Below are 15,554 nucleotides of genomic sequence, written 5' to 3'. Positions count from 1 at the left end.
CTTCATGGCTGGCAACGTGTTTTCAGGTATAAAACGCTGTTTTAAGTCCATTTTAAGTCTAAAAATGAGCCACTTCTGAGACAGCTGTCATTATTAATGCCTCATTTTACAAACGAAAGGCCATGATTCGGAAAAGAGCAGCAGAAACGAGGCTGACCCCCGTTTCTTCCCTCATGCCCCAGCTCTTGGGCCTGACTGTACAGAATCTTCAGTGGCTTCCAGAATGCAGGTGCCCAGGCTTGACTCCCAGAGCACGGCCTCCTGGCCTGGAGCGCCCCGGGCATTCACGGTCTGTGCAGGTTTGCGACTCTGCTCCTCGGGGCTCTGACCCTGGGCACACGGAGCCGCTCGGAATCTGGGACAAGAAGGTGAGGGTCGCGGCCAGACCTGAGTTCCGGCAGGTTGGGCTTCTCTGTTGGAGGCCAAGCCCTGTCAACCCAATATTTTCATGATGGGTCACTGAGTGGGGGCCCCGCTGTCCCACAACGGCTCAGGGATGAGTTAGGGTCCTGAGTTCTCTCACATGAGAGAAACCCGACTCACTCGTTTTTGCTGCTAAACCTCATCACTCCCTGTGATTTAGTTTCCAGCATTTCATGGAAAAACAAAGAAACCTGTAGTATGGAAAGCTCAATGTCACGACCAGTCTGTCCACGCTGGCTCGGCAGGTCAGGGAACAGACTGGAAACAGCTCGCGTCCTCCCATCCCATTCTGTCTGCGGCGTCTGGCAAAGAGGGGGCAAGTTCTCAGGGGCGCTGAGGAGGCGTCAGGAGCCGTGCTCAGCCCAGGACGACAGAGAGGACACAGGCCTTGCTCAGGAGAAGAATCTGGGAGACCCCAGCAGACAGTTCCGAGCTGGGGAGGGCTCCAGGTTTGGCCCACGGGAAAGGGAATGCTGGTCGACTCCACCCTAGGTGACGTCCATGGAAAAAGTAAAGAGCACCTACGATGATTGTATAAATTTGTCGGGCCAAGTGCGGCGGGCAGGGGAGTCCCGCTTCCAGAGGAGAACCATCCCTGCTCCCACCGGGAGCCGGCTGTCCTAGTCACACTCCCAGCTCCGGAACCGGGCAACTGTGTTCCTCCTGCCCACCTACAAGGGGACACACCACCTTCTGTTTGTCTGTCTATCAACTCCCACCACCTTCCCCTCTCAAGCCAGGTGCTCAGGAAAGCAGGCAGTGGCAGGGAGCGGGAGACACAGGACCCAGGACCCAGGCGGTCTGCTCCCCAGCACGTCTTTCCTTTCCCGAATCGTAGGAGGGCTGCTCCCTGGGGAACGCGGAGGGGAAGGAGGCAGCTGTCTTGAGACATCACAGATACAATTTCTTCCTCTGGGAAAATGTATGTAAACGGCGCGGTTTGCACTGTCAGGCCCTCTCCCAGGGCCTCGGACGGGCCCATCCGGTCCCTGGGCACTGAGGACTATCGTGTTAGCTTCTCGGCAAGTCGTCTGCCAACCGCCAGCAGGATAGCAAGAGCCTGAGTATTAAGACGGAGACATGGACAGAGAGACCAAGGAGCAGGAGGGGGGAGGACAGGAGGAAGAGGGAAAGGGTGGAAAAGGCTGCAGGTGGTGTGGGCCAGGCAGACGGCAGACGACAGAAGTCACCTGCTAGGGCCCCACTCTAGTGTGAGTTCTGCCTGTTCCCTGTCCACTCCATCCACTCGCCAGGGCTGACCCTGCTCAGTGCGTCATCGTCAGGGTCTGACAAGGCCCCTCCAGCTGCACACCATCCCCACCCTCCTTCTCTCCAGGTCCCCCACCTACGCACGGCACCAAGGCCAGGTGAGAGAAACATCCCTGCTCCCCGTCATCTAGAGATGCCCCTGGCCCACTGCTGAGTGTCCCCGAGTCCACACGGAGACCACAGCCACCGGTCACGACTCCCAGGCCTGCCCACATCATTCATTCCTCAGAGTGTGTCTGCTGGGCAAGCCCTCGTCTAGTCTGAGGCCCCCTCTCAGACCAGACCCAGGCAGAGACTCTGGGAGGCCGTGCGGAGACAGCACGTCTCATCAGACTGGTCAAATAGCTCACATTCGATAAAGCGCCAGGCCCCGTGAGCACGTCCCCAAGGTGTTTCCTGCGTCCCGAGAAGCAGCAGACGAGGGTCTCAAATCCAAGCATCTTCTGGCTGTATGACAATCTGCCGCTTGTCCTAAGTAGGGCCCCGGGTGGAGCTCTGGGGACTGAGCCCAAAGGCCTAAAGCCTGGGTCTCAGAGTCCAGGATCCTGGTCTCGTCCCAGAGCAGTTAGCTCAGCTTGGGGCAGCCCCTCCTAGGCCGTGCCCCAGAAGCCACAGTTCCCTGTGGTCATCACGGTCTCTGTGTGGCCGTGTCCAGACAGGTCTGTGGGGGAACCGTCCCGGTCCAGTCAGCACGCTCCGGCTTTGCCCTCTGACCCTGCAAGGGTTAGTCCTAATCCCACCCGGCAGACCCGGGGTTGCAGCCGGGCCCACCCACGTGATATGGCTCAAGGACAGTGGAGGTCAAAGGCAGGTGTCACCCCACACGCCCATTGTCATCCTTATTCGCAGGGTCAGGGTAACCCTGGGAAGGCTGTCTGGCAGGTTTATCTGCGGGAATTTTCAATCCCGGCTCAGCCCTGTGTGTCTGCGTGTGTCTGTGTGTGTGCGAGACAGAGAGAGAGACAAAGAACTACGGAAGAAAGAAGAAACACCCAGCAGGAAGCTTCCAGAGCCCAGAGAAGTCGAATCTGAAGGAGCGTCCCACGCTGCACTCGGCTCTTAGGTGGGTGAATCCCAGCCCTGACTGAGGGGAAGCAGGAGCCCCGCCCCTAGAGCCGCCTGTCCCCAGGCATGGATGGCGACTCTGCACAGTGGCCGCTCCGAGATGGCCCTGTCTGGCCCATGCCGTGTGTTCCTCGGGAGCCACCAAGTGACCACGTGCTTAGGCCAAGTGCTGGGCCCCCAAGCACCCCACTGTAAGGACCTAATGCACCAGGGCAGCCAGGACAGAAGCTCAGCCCCAGATGAGCCTTATTCCTGAAACCCTGGTGGGGAAGGGGCTGCCTTCCAGAACGGAGTCCAGAGTCGGCTTCCCTTTGTGCCCGAGCGTGGCCTTGTCTGAGCGTGGGCCGCAGCCCTCTGCTCGGAGAAAGCTTGCCCCCCACCCACCCCGTGGGACTGGCCTCCCAGGGGGCTGCGTTTCTGGGTTGAGCCTCTCTCTGGAGGGGGAGGGGAGGGAAAAAGGGGAGGTGGGCGGGGCCTCGGCGGGAGGGGGCCGGCCTGGCCACAGGGCGCCGTCTTCCCCGACCCCGTGAGCGCCCACTAGGGGGCAGTCGCTCCCCGGGCAGGAGCTCCCCAGTCCTGGCCGCGCGCCCACATCAGGCCTGTCTGCGCAGGGGCCTGAAAGCCAGCGGCAGGCACCCCTGGAAATCAGGTTTCGACGGGTGTAAAAGGACGTCATCAGGGATTTATGCTCAAAGTGAACGGCCAGCAGCCGGCTGCTCCGTTCAGGGTAGCAATTTCCAGTCTTTCCACTAGATCTGGCCAGTAGAGGGATCGGAGAGGTTTCTTTATGTCCTCTTGCTGAAGGTCTGCCCGGCACGTGCTCCTTCCTGCCAGCCTGACCTCGAAGCTCGCTGTGAGGGTGTCCGCACGTTTGAGCGGAGCTGGTGCCCCTGAGAGCCCCAGGAACGGAAGGACAGGTGAGGCGTCCCTGGAGACGGCCACCGGGACCACAGCAATCCTGGGGCCCCTAAATGGAGCTCGAAGAGTCCGGGCCTTTGAGGGAGGGACAGTCTGGAAGCAACGGCCGGACCACGCAGTCTACACCGTTGGGTAGTATTCTACACACTTTCTGAAAGTGGGTCCAAGCTGTTTCCCAGGTGGCAACTGAGTCCCCCAAACCCGCCGTGGCCTGAGACATGCGGATGTCCACGTGGAAGGACGCGGTGGGCCGCTGCTCCCGGAGCTCGACACCCCCGCCAGCCGGGCCCTCTGCGCCCCGCCCCGGGGGTCCCGCCTTCTCTGGGTTCCCAGACAGGAAGCAAAGCCAAGGCCAGTCCACCCGCGACCCCCAGGAAAACAGCTGAGAAAGGTCAGGAAGAGTGGCCGCAGGAACGCTACGCAATTTTGCAAGATCGTTCGCCTCCTGGCCGCACGGGGGTCAGCACTCGGGGATCAGGGACGGAGACCCCAGATGTGTTTTGTCTCCAGCTCCTCCCACACTCGGGCACGCCGCCACGGAGAGTTCCAGAGCACACACTGGGGAGCTGAGTGCCAGCCGCGTCACTTCCCAGCCAAGTTCCCGGCCACGTGCAGGGGAGACCGGGCTCAGAGCCCAAGCTTGTGTCCCCCACGGCGAGGCCAGAGCTCCTGCACCGGACAGAGGCACGCGGTGGGCGGGGTGGGGGGCGGCGGACCTCCAGGCAGAGGCCAGACCTGCTCCACCAGCTCCCAGGAGAGCAAAGTGGGCCTCATGGAGGGGGCGTCAGTCCACACTGGTTTCTGTCTCTGCATGACTAGACCTGGACAGCTCACAGGCTGGCTCCTTCCCACAATGCAGAGAACATCCATGCGCCACCCACTCAGCCCTCACTCACCCTGTGGCCTCTGGCTCCAGCCTCTGGTTCAAGACACGTCCCCGCCCGTGGCAGACCAACTAAAGCTTCACCAGAGCGAGTCGTGCTTTGCCACGATCTTCGCCCCGCGGGTGGTTCAAAGTGTTTTAAAAGTCGGTATCAAAGACCACCACGTGGCTTTCCACATTGCACGCCAACACGGACGCTTCAGCGGCCTGGCTGTGTTAGAAAAGCATAATTTCCCAGTACTGGGGTCACTTTTCCTTTTCTCCTGGCAGACGCACCCCACACTGTGAGTTTCTCCAAGAGACCAACTGAGAGTTGTGAGCAAGAGGGCGAGGGACCTGCCCCTGCCCTGGGGTCTGGCCCTGTGTGCCAGCCACGGCTTTCTGGCCACACCGCCCTTGGCCCCGCAGGGTGGGTCAGCCGTGGGTGTGCGGGAGCAGCAGGACATCCCCTCTTCCAGCTGTCACCTGCCTCCTGACATCACAGCCTCTGCCACTTGCTCGAATCAGTATTTCCAGTGGGGTTCTGTGTTCCAACACGGCCTCAGGCTGGGCCCCCCAGCACCGAAACCCTGCGGGACAGCCCAGTGGGGGCTCCGCCTCCGTCTCTGTGCCCAGCCCGGCTTCAGGGCCTGCCCTGCCGGTTCTTCGAGATGCCGCCCCGGAGGCCCCCAGTGCCTGCAGCCACAGTGCTCAGGGCTGTCAGCGACAGGACACTTACTGGCTCGGCCAACACTTGCCGTGCTCACTCCCATTTCTTGAGAATGGACTCTTCTCTCTCTCTGGAAACCTGAGAAATTCCTCTTTACCTTTGAAGTTCCAAACAAGTCTTTTCTGTTATGAATCTGCCTTTTTCAACAGAGCCACGCGTCTTGCTTGCAGGACTCGGTCACCGTGGGACCCCGATTTGACCCAGGACAACCGTGAACTTGAAGCTTCCCAAGTCAGAGATGTCCCTGTCCCTTACAGACCTCCCTGCCCGCTCGCCGGTGTCGGCTGTGCGAAGCCGCTCCGGGCAAAGACGAAGTTGACCCTTCTCGTGCGCGCGGCCAGCAGCAAAGATAAGTCGTTCCAAGTGCGGTTTGTGTTTCAGGGGCTGGTTCACGCCCTCTTACGACGACAGCCTCCGGGATGCCGCGAGAAGCTCCCCCCGCTCACGTCCACCCCGCGTGGGCACGTTCCGCAGGCCCTCTGCCTTCGGCCCGCCGGGGGAGGAGGACCCGAGGAGAAGGCGCGATGGGTCTCCCCGCCCTTCCCTCACCTCCTGCACCACCGGTTTCCGAGGACGTGGCGGCTGATGCAGGGACATCCCAGGTGAGAAGGGGCAGGACGGGGTGTCTCTGAGAAGGCCACTGCCTTCTGTCTGCGCCTGGAGTGCGTCTGGGACAAGGAGAGAGTGTGGCTTCCCAGACCTGCCAGCGCCCACCTGCTCAACCGTCCGGGCCACACGCTTTCCGGCCCCTGCCCTGAGTCTCTCCGAGGGCCCCGCAGGCTGGGTCCCTGGGATGTTGCATTTGCGGGGCGTGTGACCCTGGGGGACACCAGTTCTGTGTGGGATCTCTGCTCACGTGCACACCCAGGTCCTGGGAACGTCACTTAGATCCAGTGACTAAGGAGTTTGAAATCCTCAGCGTGTTAAAGCCAGCGGGTCCCTTCTGCGTGTCGGACCCATGTGACTGCAGGGCCACATAGCCGTGAGGCCAGCCCTGCCGAGAGTGACGTTCTCACGAGCGGTCCTCTCTTCCTGAATTGATTACGTCCCCCCGGACTCTTCCTCTCCTCCTGGAAATGCACGAGGAGACGTCCAGGGCTCGCCCCGCAACAACTCCTCTCTCTGACTCATTCCTTCGTCCTCGTGAGCGAGCGGCGGGGAGTGCTCGGCCATTCCGGGAGGCCACCTCCTGTCCCGTCTGTGTGGCTCGTGAGCCTCGGAGGGAGGCGCGTCGACGGCTGTTTTATAAACTTCACAGGTTTTTGGTTCTTTTTCGTACCAGCCTCTTCTTGGTTGTGGGTTGTGTACTCTCCAGCCCCTCGGACGGTCTTCATCTAACTCTGAGACTAGTCTGCTGTGCGGGCTTTTCCAGGGCTCAGCTGGGCTGCTACGTTTTCACGGTGATGGTTCTCCAATGTCTGGCCACTCTGGACGCTCCGCTCCCCCACCTGTCTGCGGATCCGTGACTGGCACGCCCCCCCCCCACACCGCCATCGTCTCATTTGTAAAACACAGACCTTAAGGAGGTCGGTGGTTCTCAACTCTTCTTAGCTCTGGTACATGTTGTTGGGGAGAGCGCATCTGTGGGAGCACAGTGAGGCAACGTGGGGTGGGGGGCAGATGCCAACCGGGTCCCTCCAGCGGCCTCGCCTCTACACGGGCTGTGCCCTGTGGCTCCTGGGCTGGCAACCCCGTCCCCGTGCAGCCAACAGACCCGATGTTCAGGACGGCTGGTTCGGGCTCCAACACGGTCGGATTCCTTGTGGGGAATCCCCAGACCTTAATGTCTGTGCAATCCCTCCCTCCCTACTCATTCTGGCACGGTTCTAGGAAGGGACTTGCACACCCTCGCGCTCTGGATGGGAGCAGAAGCCCCGTCCGTGGCTTCCAGAGGAGGTCTCGGCTCTGAAGGCCGCACACGGCGGTGGTGATGGGTGTGGCCAGGGGACACGTCATTCCTTTATTCTCCCTAAGTGGACCTCCTGACTTCAAAGGGACCGTTTCCAGAAAAGACTGGACTAAGCTCCAGTCTTGGCCTCTGTGGATTGTATCAGCATTGAGGCTAGAAACCAGTCCGTTCTTGGCATTTTATCGCAAGAAGGACGAAAAGGCCTTTTTCTGCTGGGCCGCAGCTGCTTTTCCTCAGCTACTGTGCAGAGCAAACGGCAGGCGGGCGGGCGGCGCAGACCTGCTGCCCCGTTTCTGATCTAGAAATAAGTCAGAACACAAAGATGTGCAAATACCTGATACGCTTAAAATAGTCCTGTGTGTCTCGGTGGTCTTTTCTTTCCTTAAGGGTGCTTGAGTTTCCGCTGAGGGTTGAGGAAGTGAGAGTTTTGAATTGGTTTGTCCGCTTCTCTCGGGAGAGGATGGTTCTTTTTTTAAGGGTTTCTGAGAGGGAAACTGAATTTCTTCCTCCTAAGGGGATCGGTTTTGCAGGAACCCCACTCCCTCCACTACCAACTACTCTTACTGCCCCTGCTGCTAATCCCAGTAGTAAACTCCGGATACAGCCCCCAGGGGTCTGCAGCGGGAAACCCGTTTCCCGGGCTCTGGGAGGTCCCTGGCTGTATCTCCCTCCAGCCCGGGACCAGGGCGCCCCCACGCTGCTCTCTCTGTCCCGTTATAAATATTCCAGAAGGACCCTGGATGTTCCATTTCAAGTGCCACAACGCACTTCGGGGTGGTCACTGTTCTGGATAATCTGGAGTCAAACTCCTGAAAACCACCATAACAGGGATCAGCTTTTGGTCTCCCCTTGTCCATGTGGGAGGCGCTCAGGGACAGCACCTCGGCCTGTGCTGGCCGTCCCCGTGTGTCCCCAGGGGTGTCACTGAAGTCCCACAGGAAGGAAACGCAGCCCAGAGCATGAGCCCGAGACAGCACCGCCGGGTGGAGGAAGGTGGTATGTGGAGAGGCCTCCCCCCACCAGAGGCCCCAGGGTCTCCTGTTCTGCTCGCCCCACGACGGAGCCGGCCCTCACTCTTCTTACTTTCCACCTAAGACGCACACGTTTCCTAAGAGCTCGGTGGTGGCATCTGGGGTCTCAGCACATGCTGCTCATCCCGCGTGTTCGGCCCCAGGATGAGATCAGACCCCAGCCACGCCGCAGGGGGTCACCGCCCGGCCACAGGACCCCACCCGGGTCACCTCTGCCCAGCCTCTAACCACAAGTCTCGGTTTCCCTGGACATTACGGCAAGGGATTCACACAGCTTCTACTCTTCCCTCCAGCTGCCAGGGCCCGGACTGCGTCTGCAGGATTCCCCTGTGTGTGGGCCAGGCACTTGGAGGTCACCGAGTCCTCGCTATGCCTGGCGCGCCCTCCGCAGTGGGACAGGGCTGAGACACACCCGTGCATTCCTGCACGGACGGCACCTGCAGGCGGACACCTCCTCCCTGGGGCGGCCGGCTGGCGTTGGCGAGGGTACATCCATGTGCACACAGCTAACGTTGTCTACAAAGTTTAAGGAACAAACCAAACCCAGCCACGCAGAGACCGGGTGAATGAGTGCCAGAGGAGAACAGAGCCGTGGGAACTCACAGCAGCCGTGCCACGGGGGAGTTCGGGGCTCTGAGTGTCCGTGTTCTCCGGCTGCCGCTAACACGCCCGCCCGGCACGACTTCCGATGAAGGCACGTTCACCACAGGCTATCTTCTGGTCCCTGCAGGCTCCGGGCCATTTATCCCCCCAAGAGAGCACCGTTCTGCAAATTCATCCATCCAACAGAAGAGTAAATGGATCTGTCCATCGAGGGAGGGAGTTTCTGTTCCCAGGTTCGTCTGACCTCCGGCTGGAAATCCAATCGAATTTCAGGAACATGATTCACTCTGGGCCCCAAAGGCACTGCTCTCTCCGGGACCCTGGCAGGCCCTCCCCATTCCAGGAATGGGCCGTTCTTGTGCGGGGGCCCCCGCAGTCCTCCTGGGGGCGTGAGGCGGGTCGCGCTCACCCGGGCCAGCAGCGGTACCTGGGAAGCCCTCGGGGGGCGGGGGGTCCTCGGCCAGGGCAGGCGGTGCCAGGCTGGCCAGCTGCCTGGTTGAGAGCAAGGCCCCGCTGCCGGCCCACGCTCCTGAGGGACAGGCTTTATGTTTTCAGGGCAAGTTGAAGCTCTGTGTGTTCGAGGGTGTGGTGGGTGGTTTGGAGGCAGAGCCCTCCAAGGACACGGGGCTGGACCTTTGGTTCACACAGACCAGGTGCCAGGAAGCCAGGCAGATCTGCCGGGAGCAGTTTCTTGCTGGCCAACTGGCAGAGAGGAGCAAGGGCCAACCCTAGCCGGGGCCTCCGGGGGTCCTGGTCTCAGAGCGGACCGCCCACCCAGGGCTCTGCTCCCTCTGCCACGGTGGGAAGTCAGGGACCCAGAGCAGGTGCAGCCACCTCCCCCTCTGAGAGTTCCCGCCGCCCCTGAGGGCATCTACCTCCATTGCGATTCCAGAGCAGAAAACCATCAGCCTGAGCTGTGTGCTTCAGGGAAGGCTCACGTAGCCAGGCACGAGGGAGCAGAAGAGGTCCCCAGGCCCCCACTAGAGGCTACTAGTGTGGTGGCTGCGCCAAGCCCCGCTCCCGCCATTCGTGCCCCAGCTGCCTGGCCCTGTGGACATCGGGACCTCCACTAAGGCTGCTGCAGAGAGCCCCCAGCCTCCCGACCACACTGCCGTGGAAACAGCAGACACAGCCCAGCAGGTCCCCTTCTGCTGGAAATCACAGGCGTGCACCTCATCACACTGAGACAAAATTATGCCCAGAATCCCCCTGCGAGGGAGTTTGGGGCCAGTGGTTGCTTCCTGGCCTGCGCACGTGGGGATGGTAGAAAGCATGCTGAGCTCCGTCCCGCAGGGTCGGCACCGTTCCGGGCACAGATGACCCAACTTCCAAACCAGACCACATGGGGCAGAGCCGCTCCCATCCCCTCCTGGGGTGCAGGGTCTCCCCTGTCTCCCCACTCGGCCAGCATGCTCGGTGGGCTCCGAGAAGGGGGTGATGGACTGGAGGATTAGCAGCCTCAGAATGGCTTCGGTGGGAGTCCCCTGGGGTCAGTGTCCGTGGTTCTCCCTGGCGTATGTCCTGCTGCGATCGGCTGGAGCAGAGCCCAGGACTCTGGAGGTTTGCTCATGAGTGGGGCTGCGGGAGCCCCGTGAGTGCACCTGCCGCTGGTGTTCGACTCCCGGGGGTGCAGACGGGAATGTGCTGCAGGTCCTGTAGACACACGGAAATCCCGTCTGTGTGCAGGGCGTGAGGGTGTGGGGGGGGGCGCCCAGGGCTTCTGAACCAGGCGTGGCAGGCAGGCCACGACGGGCATGTGCCTCCCCGTGCTTGTACTCCCCACTCCGTGTGAGGCCCCTCGGCCCCTCGGCCTGGCTCATCGCACAAGCACAGGGGCCCGGCTGAGCTCAGGGCCGTCCTGCCAGAGACGGCTGCATTGAGTCCAGAACTGGGAGCTGTAAAGGGCCAGAAGCTGCGCGGAAGGCGGTCCTAACCCGCGGCAGCATCTGTGTGGGCTCAGGCGAGGCTGCTGCGACCAGCAGTCCCAAGTCTCAGGGTGCCTGTGCCCGTCGAAGGGCGAGCCGGTTGCACTCGCCCCCCAAGGATCCGCCGGGGCTCTGCCTCCTGCTCTCACCCCAGGACCCGCGTCGCCATCGGAGGACAGGCGGCCCCATGGGGTCTCGGCACAGCAATGAAACCATCACCCGGCACTGACCCACGCCCTCGCCTCTGCCCAGGCTGCTGAGTCGGCTCCCACACAGCCCAACCCGGCCACAAGGGCCAGGAACATAAGCCCTCCCTGAGCCCTGAGCCCGGAAGATGGGGCAGGAGGACCATGGGGCGCACGGAGCACAGGGCAGGGGGACCACGGGGCGCACAGCTCTGCTTGCCTCTGGAGCCCAGGTGGGGGCCCATTTGGGGAAGAAGACACGGGCCAGGGGGCTGTATATATGCCAGATGGAGACCAGGAGGGGCTGCTATTGGAAGAGACCCCCCCAAACAGACCCTGATTTGTGCAGAGGCCCTCACTATCGACTCCTGGGGCATCCCCTCCCGGCCGTGGCGGTTCCTGAGGTGGGCTCCACCGGAGGCCTGTAGTGGCATGAGGGGCCCGTGGGCAGCCACAGTGCGTGGAAGGCTTGTCCCTGACAAGCCGGTCACTGCCATTCACTGGGGCGGGGGAGTCCGGAAATGCCAACGGGCAGAACCTGGTATATATCGCTCGTCTCCTCCCTGAGACAAAACCACCACCGGCAACAATCACGAAGTGAAATCTGGGTCACATCGGGGCCAAGGTCAGAACATGCCGAACGCACGGCACCCCCACCCTTCCGATGTACGGCCCGTGTGCAGTGTGAGCCTCAGGTGCCAGCCGGGAGCGGGTCACCGGAGGGACTCGGTCCTGTTTCACTGCCTTTGTCGCTCCATGTCCTGGTGCTTTCCCGACCTGCTGAGGGGACCCAGAAACACGTGGCACCTCAGCGGTGGGGACACCAGCCGTGCCGCAGAACTGGGACCAGTGTTGTCTCGACGGTTCTCTGAGTTGGCACAGGGCCTGTTAAGGGCTGAGGACTGAGCCCATCCCCATCTGCAGCTTCCGTGCACGTCATTATAGTTCCCCTGGGTAAGACCCCCTTGCCATGACTCCTCCTCTGGGGTCTGCCCAGGGCCCCTCGGGGGGACAGTCCCAGGACTGTTCAAGCCAAGGCACCAGCATCAGCAGCCCCACCAGTACCACCGGCAGCAACGTCTGAGAACTGGCTAGAAATTAAAAATTCCCCAGCCCCTCCCGAGTCCTCCCGAAGCAGAAACTCAGGGGGTGAGCCCAGAAAGCTGGGTGTTCACGAGTCTGCGGCGATTCCCATGACGGCTGAGACTTCACAGGCACCGGCCTTCGCATTCCCGAGATCCACGCACGTCCATCTCTTCCTTGCGCTCCAACACGCCAAAGAGCCGGTCGGAAACCAGATCTCACTGGCGCCTCAGTCGCGCTGTCGCCGTGAGCCCCGTATCCCGTGAGTTCTTCTCCACGGTTACGGACACGGTGCTGGGCTGCATTCTGCAGAGTGTCACCGGTGGAAGTGTGTCCTCCGAAAATGTGCACACCGAAGCCTTAACCCCGGAGTTTCAGACGATCTGGAGACAGGGCATTTCAAGGGGTAATTAGAATAAAATGAGGTCATTTTATGGGACCTGATCCAGTAGGACTGGTGTCCTATAAGAAGAGGAGATGTGGACACAGAGACAGGCATGTGAGGACACCAGGAGAAGACAGCCATGTGCAAGCCAGGGGGACAGCGGCCACCTCAGAGCCTTCGCCCGGACCTCGGAAGACGCCGACCCTGCCAAGCCCCCCATGTCGCGCTTCCGCCTCCAGAAGGGCCAGAGAATAGGTTTCTCCCCGTTAAGCCGTCCACTCTGCTGCTTGGTCCCGTGGCCCGGGCAAACTGCCACATGTCACAAACAGCTGCTGGCTGCAAAACGGGGGACCCCCATGTACAAGACTCTCCGTGAGAGGTCGCTTCTTCCACACTATTGGAAGAAAAGAGGGAGCGGCGTGTCCCCGATCACCACGTGGGAAGATCACGGCTGCCCGCCGCGGGGAGCCTGCAGACCCCACAGCCACGGCACGGAAGCCCTTTCCCGACCCCTGACAGAGGGAGTCGTTCCAGGACCACCTGCATGTAAGTGCGCCCACTTCGGACCAGGAGTCCCACTGCATGATTAAGTAAAGTGCGAAGGCACAGCCCCTGCATCGGACGGCTTGTCCTCAGACCCCACTTGCCGGGAGCGCAGGGCACGGTGAAGACAGCTCCAGACGGCCTCATCCGAGCTTCGATACAAGCCACGTCCACCATAGCCACTTCATTAGGAAACCCAAAGAGCCAGGGAGGCCGTGGGGAGGAAAGCTCCTGGGGCAGGGGTGGGAGGGTGTTTGCCGAGGGCAGCTGACGCCCTGAAGCTTAGCTGTCCCCCCAGAGCTCCGTTTCACTGAAACCGGCCCATTCTGGCATTGCTGACCGGGAGCAGGGATGCGTTTCCCCAATCCCGCTCCCGCGGGCGAGCCCAGCGGTCTGCAAAGCAGCCTCTGCAGCAGAGCCCTGCCGGTGAGCTGCCCTAGAGAGCCGTGCCCCGTGGCCAGGTCATCCAAGGACGCACCGGCGCGTCACGTTACCGTCTGTAGAACACAGAAGACCGGGAGCGTCAGTGGCTCCAAACTTCTGAACCATAACACGGAGTTTCAGAAACATGAACCTAAACCAAGGTACATAACTGACATCCAACTTGCAAATGCTCTTGAAACAGCGAGAACCAGAGCTAGCTGTCCGTGAACGGATGCCTCGGTGGGGTTAGCGTCCCGAGTGCATTTTCAGGCATACGCATCACCTACACGCCTGTCCGGATGGCTCACCAGGACGCCACATGGGCCACTGAACCATGGTGGGCGGTCGGCAAAGACAAGCTGAAAGAGATGCTCCCTCCGGGCAGGACATTTACTTCTAAACACCAAACACCGGGAGGAGAGCTTGGGTGGGGGCCAGGTCACGGGTCTACACCATGGTGTTGCCCCCAGCAAAGTGGTCTCCAGGGTGTCCCGACTCGAAGGATGTCAGGTGAGGCTGTTGTAACGCAAGTGCGCTCTTGATGACCACACCAACTCGTGCCAAGCAGATGCGAGACAGCCGGGAGGAAGGTGAGAAAGGCCTTTCTCGAGCTTCTGAGCTGACTCTCACATTGTATCCCAGGGAGCGGGAGCACATTCGAAGACAGGGAGCTGGAGACGGGTGGCCTGCCTCCTCCAGCGAGAGGAACCTGCCCAAGATGTGAGTGATCTTAGACCCACCAGCAAGCACCAGTGTCACTGGCTTTTCAGGGAAATGAGACTCCACTCATTTGGAGGGCCAGTCTCCAAGACCCTCTCCCGTCCTCCCCTCCTCCTGTGCGGAATCAAGGCATGGTGTGTATGGTGTGCGATGCCCGAGGCCACTCAGGAAAGACACAGCAGCTTCCCCCTTGGTCTCTCGTATCTCCTGCTCCGGGGGAGGCAGGCCGCCGTGTCACGAGGACTCTGGAGCAGCCGTGCAGAGAGCCCCACGGGGGAGGAGCTGGGGCTCCTGCCGCTTCAGCAGGGGAGGCTCTGGCCCCACCTGAGCCTTCAGATGATGGCAGTCCCCACAAACACCTGACAGCAGTGACAAGACAGATTCGAGCCAGCCACGTGGCCCCCATGTTCCTGACCCGTGCATGCTGAAAGTGGTCAGCAATGACTATTCACATTTTATTTATTTTTTTTAAGATTTTCTTTATTTATAGGAGAGAGCAAGAGAGAGCACAAGCAGGGGGAGTGGCAGGCAGAGGGGGAAGCAGGCTCCCCGCTGAGCAGAGAGCCCAGTGCGGGGCTCAATCCCAGGACCCTAAGGTCATGACCCGAGCCGAAGGCAGAGGCTTCACGCACTGAGCCCCCAGGCGCTCCAGTGTTTGTATTTTACGGCACTAAGTTTTGGGGCGATATTTGCACCGCAGTGCGTCAGTAATACATATCTAAACCTCTCTACTTCCAAATACGTGATGCGGTAATGTCAGGCACCGGTGACCTCCCGGTCACTCCCGGTTAGTGGTGAGCATCTGCGACCACCTACTTCACACCCCGTGACTGAGGGACGGGTCCCTGCGGAGCGCAGCCGCTCAGAGCCTGTGGTGAGGAACACCAACCATCTGGCCCCTCCCAGCCCTTCGAGACCCCCTTCCCGTGCTGCCCCCTCTAGACGCTCCATTACTCCGCTGTCCCTCCCCGGGCTTGTCTTCTCCACGGCCTTTCTGACACTTTTGTTTTATACCCTCATTTCTTTCCCTCACTGTCCCACCCGAGCCCAGGATCCTCGGCGCCTGAAACGGTGTCCGGCACGCGGTAGCTGGCCAGTAGGTACTGGCTGAGGGCATGAGGGGGACTAGAGGTCGCCCAAGGTCCTTAGAAGGGAAAAACAAGCTCTTCTGTGTTGGAGCAGGACGTGGAGGGGGCGAAGGGGCTGCTGTGCTGACTCGCGTCTTCCGCTCAGCGTCGGTACGGACGGAGACGTACAGCGTTGGTGAAGGAGCTCTTTTCCATGTGGTGCTGACGGAGCACGAAGCGTTCTAGACGTGGCTTCCCTGACCTTCACGACATCCCGGAGCTACAGCAAGACTAAGCCAGCTACTGTGGTGCAGCAAACTTCCCAGGCGCTGCGGGCTTCCAGCGGCATCTCCGGAGCTCCCGGTCCAGCTGGCCAGCGCCTGAGGTTAGGGCATTCTGGGCCTCTGGAAACC

Source organism: Lutra lutra, chromosome 13, assembly GCF_902655055.1.
Source record: "Lutra lutra chromosome 13, mLutLut1.2, whole genome shotgun sequence".
Taxonomy (NCBI): domain Eukaryota; kingdom Metazoa; phylum Chordata; class Mammalia; order Carnivora; family Mustelidae; genus Lutra; species Lutra lutra.
This window is presented reverse-complemented; position numbering follows the sequence as displayed.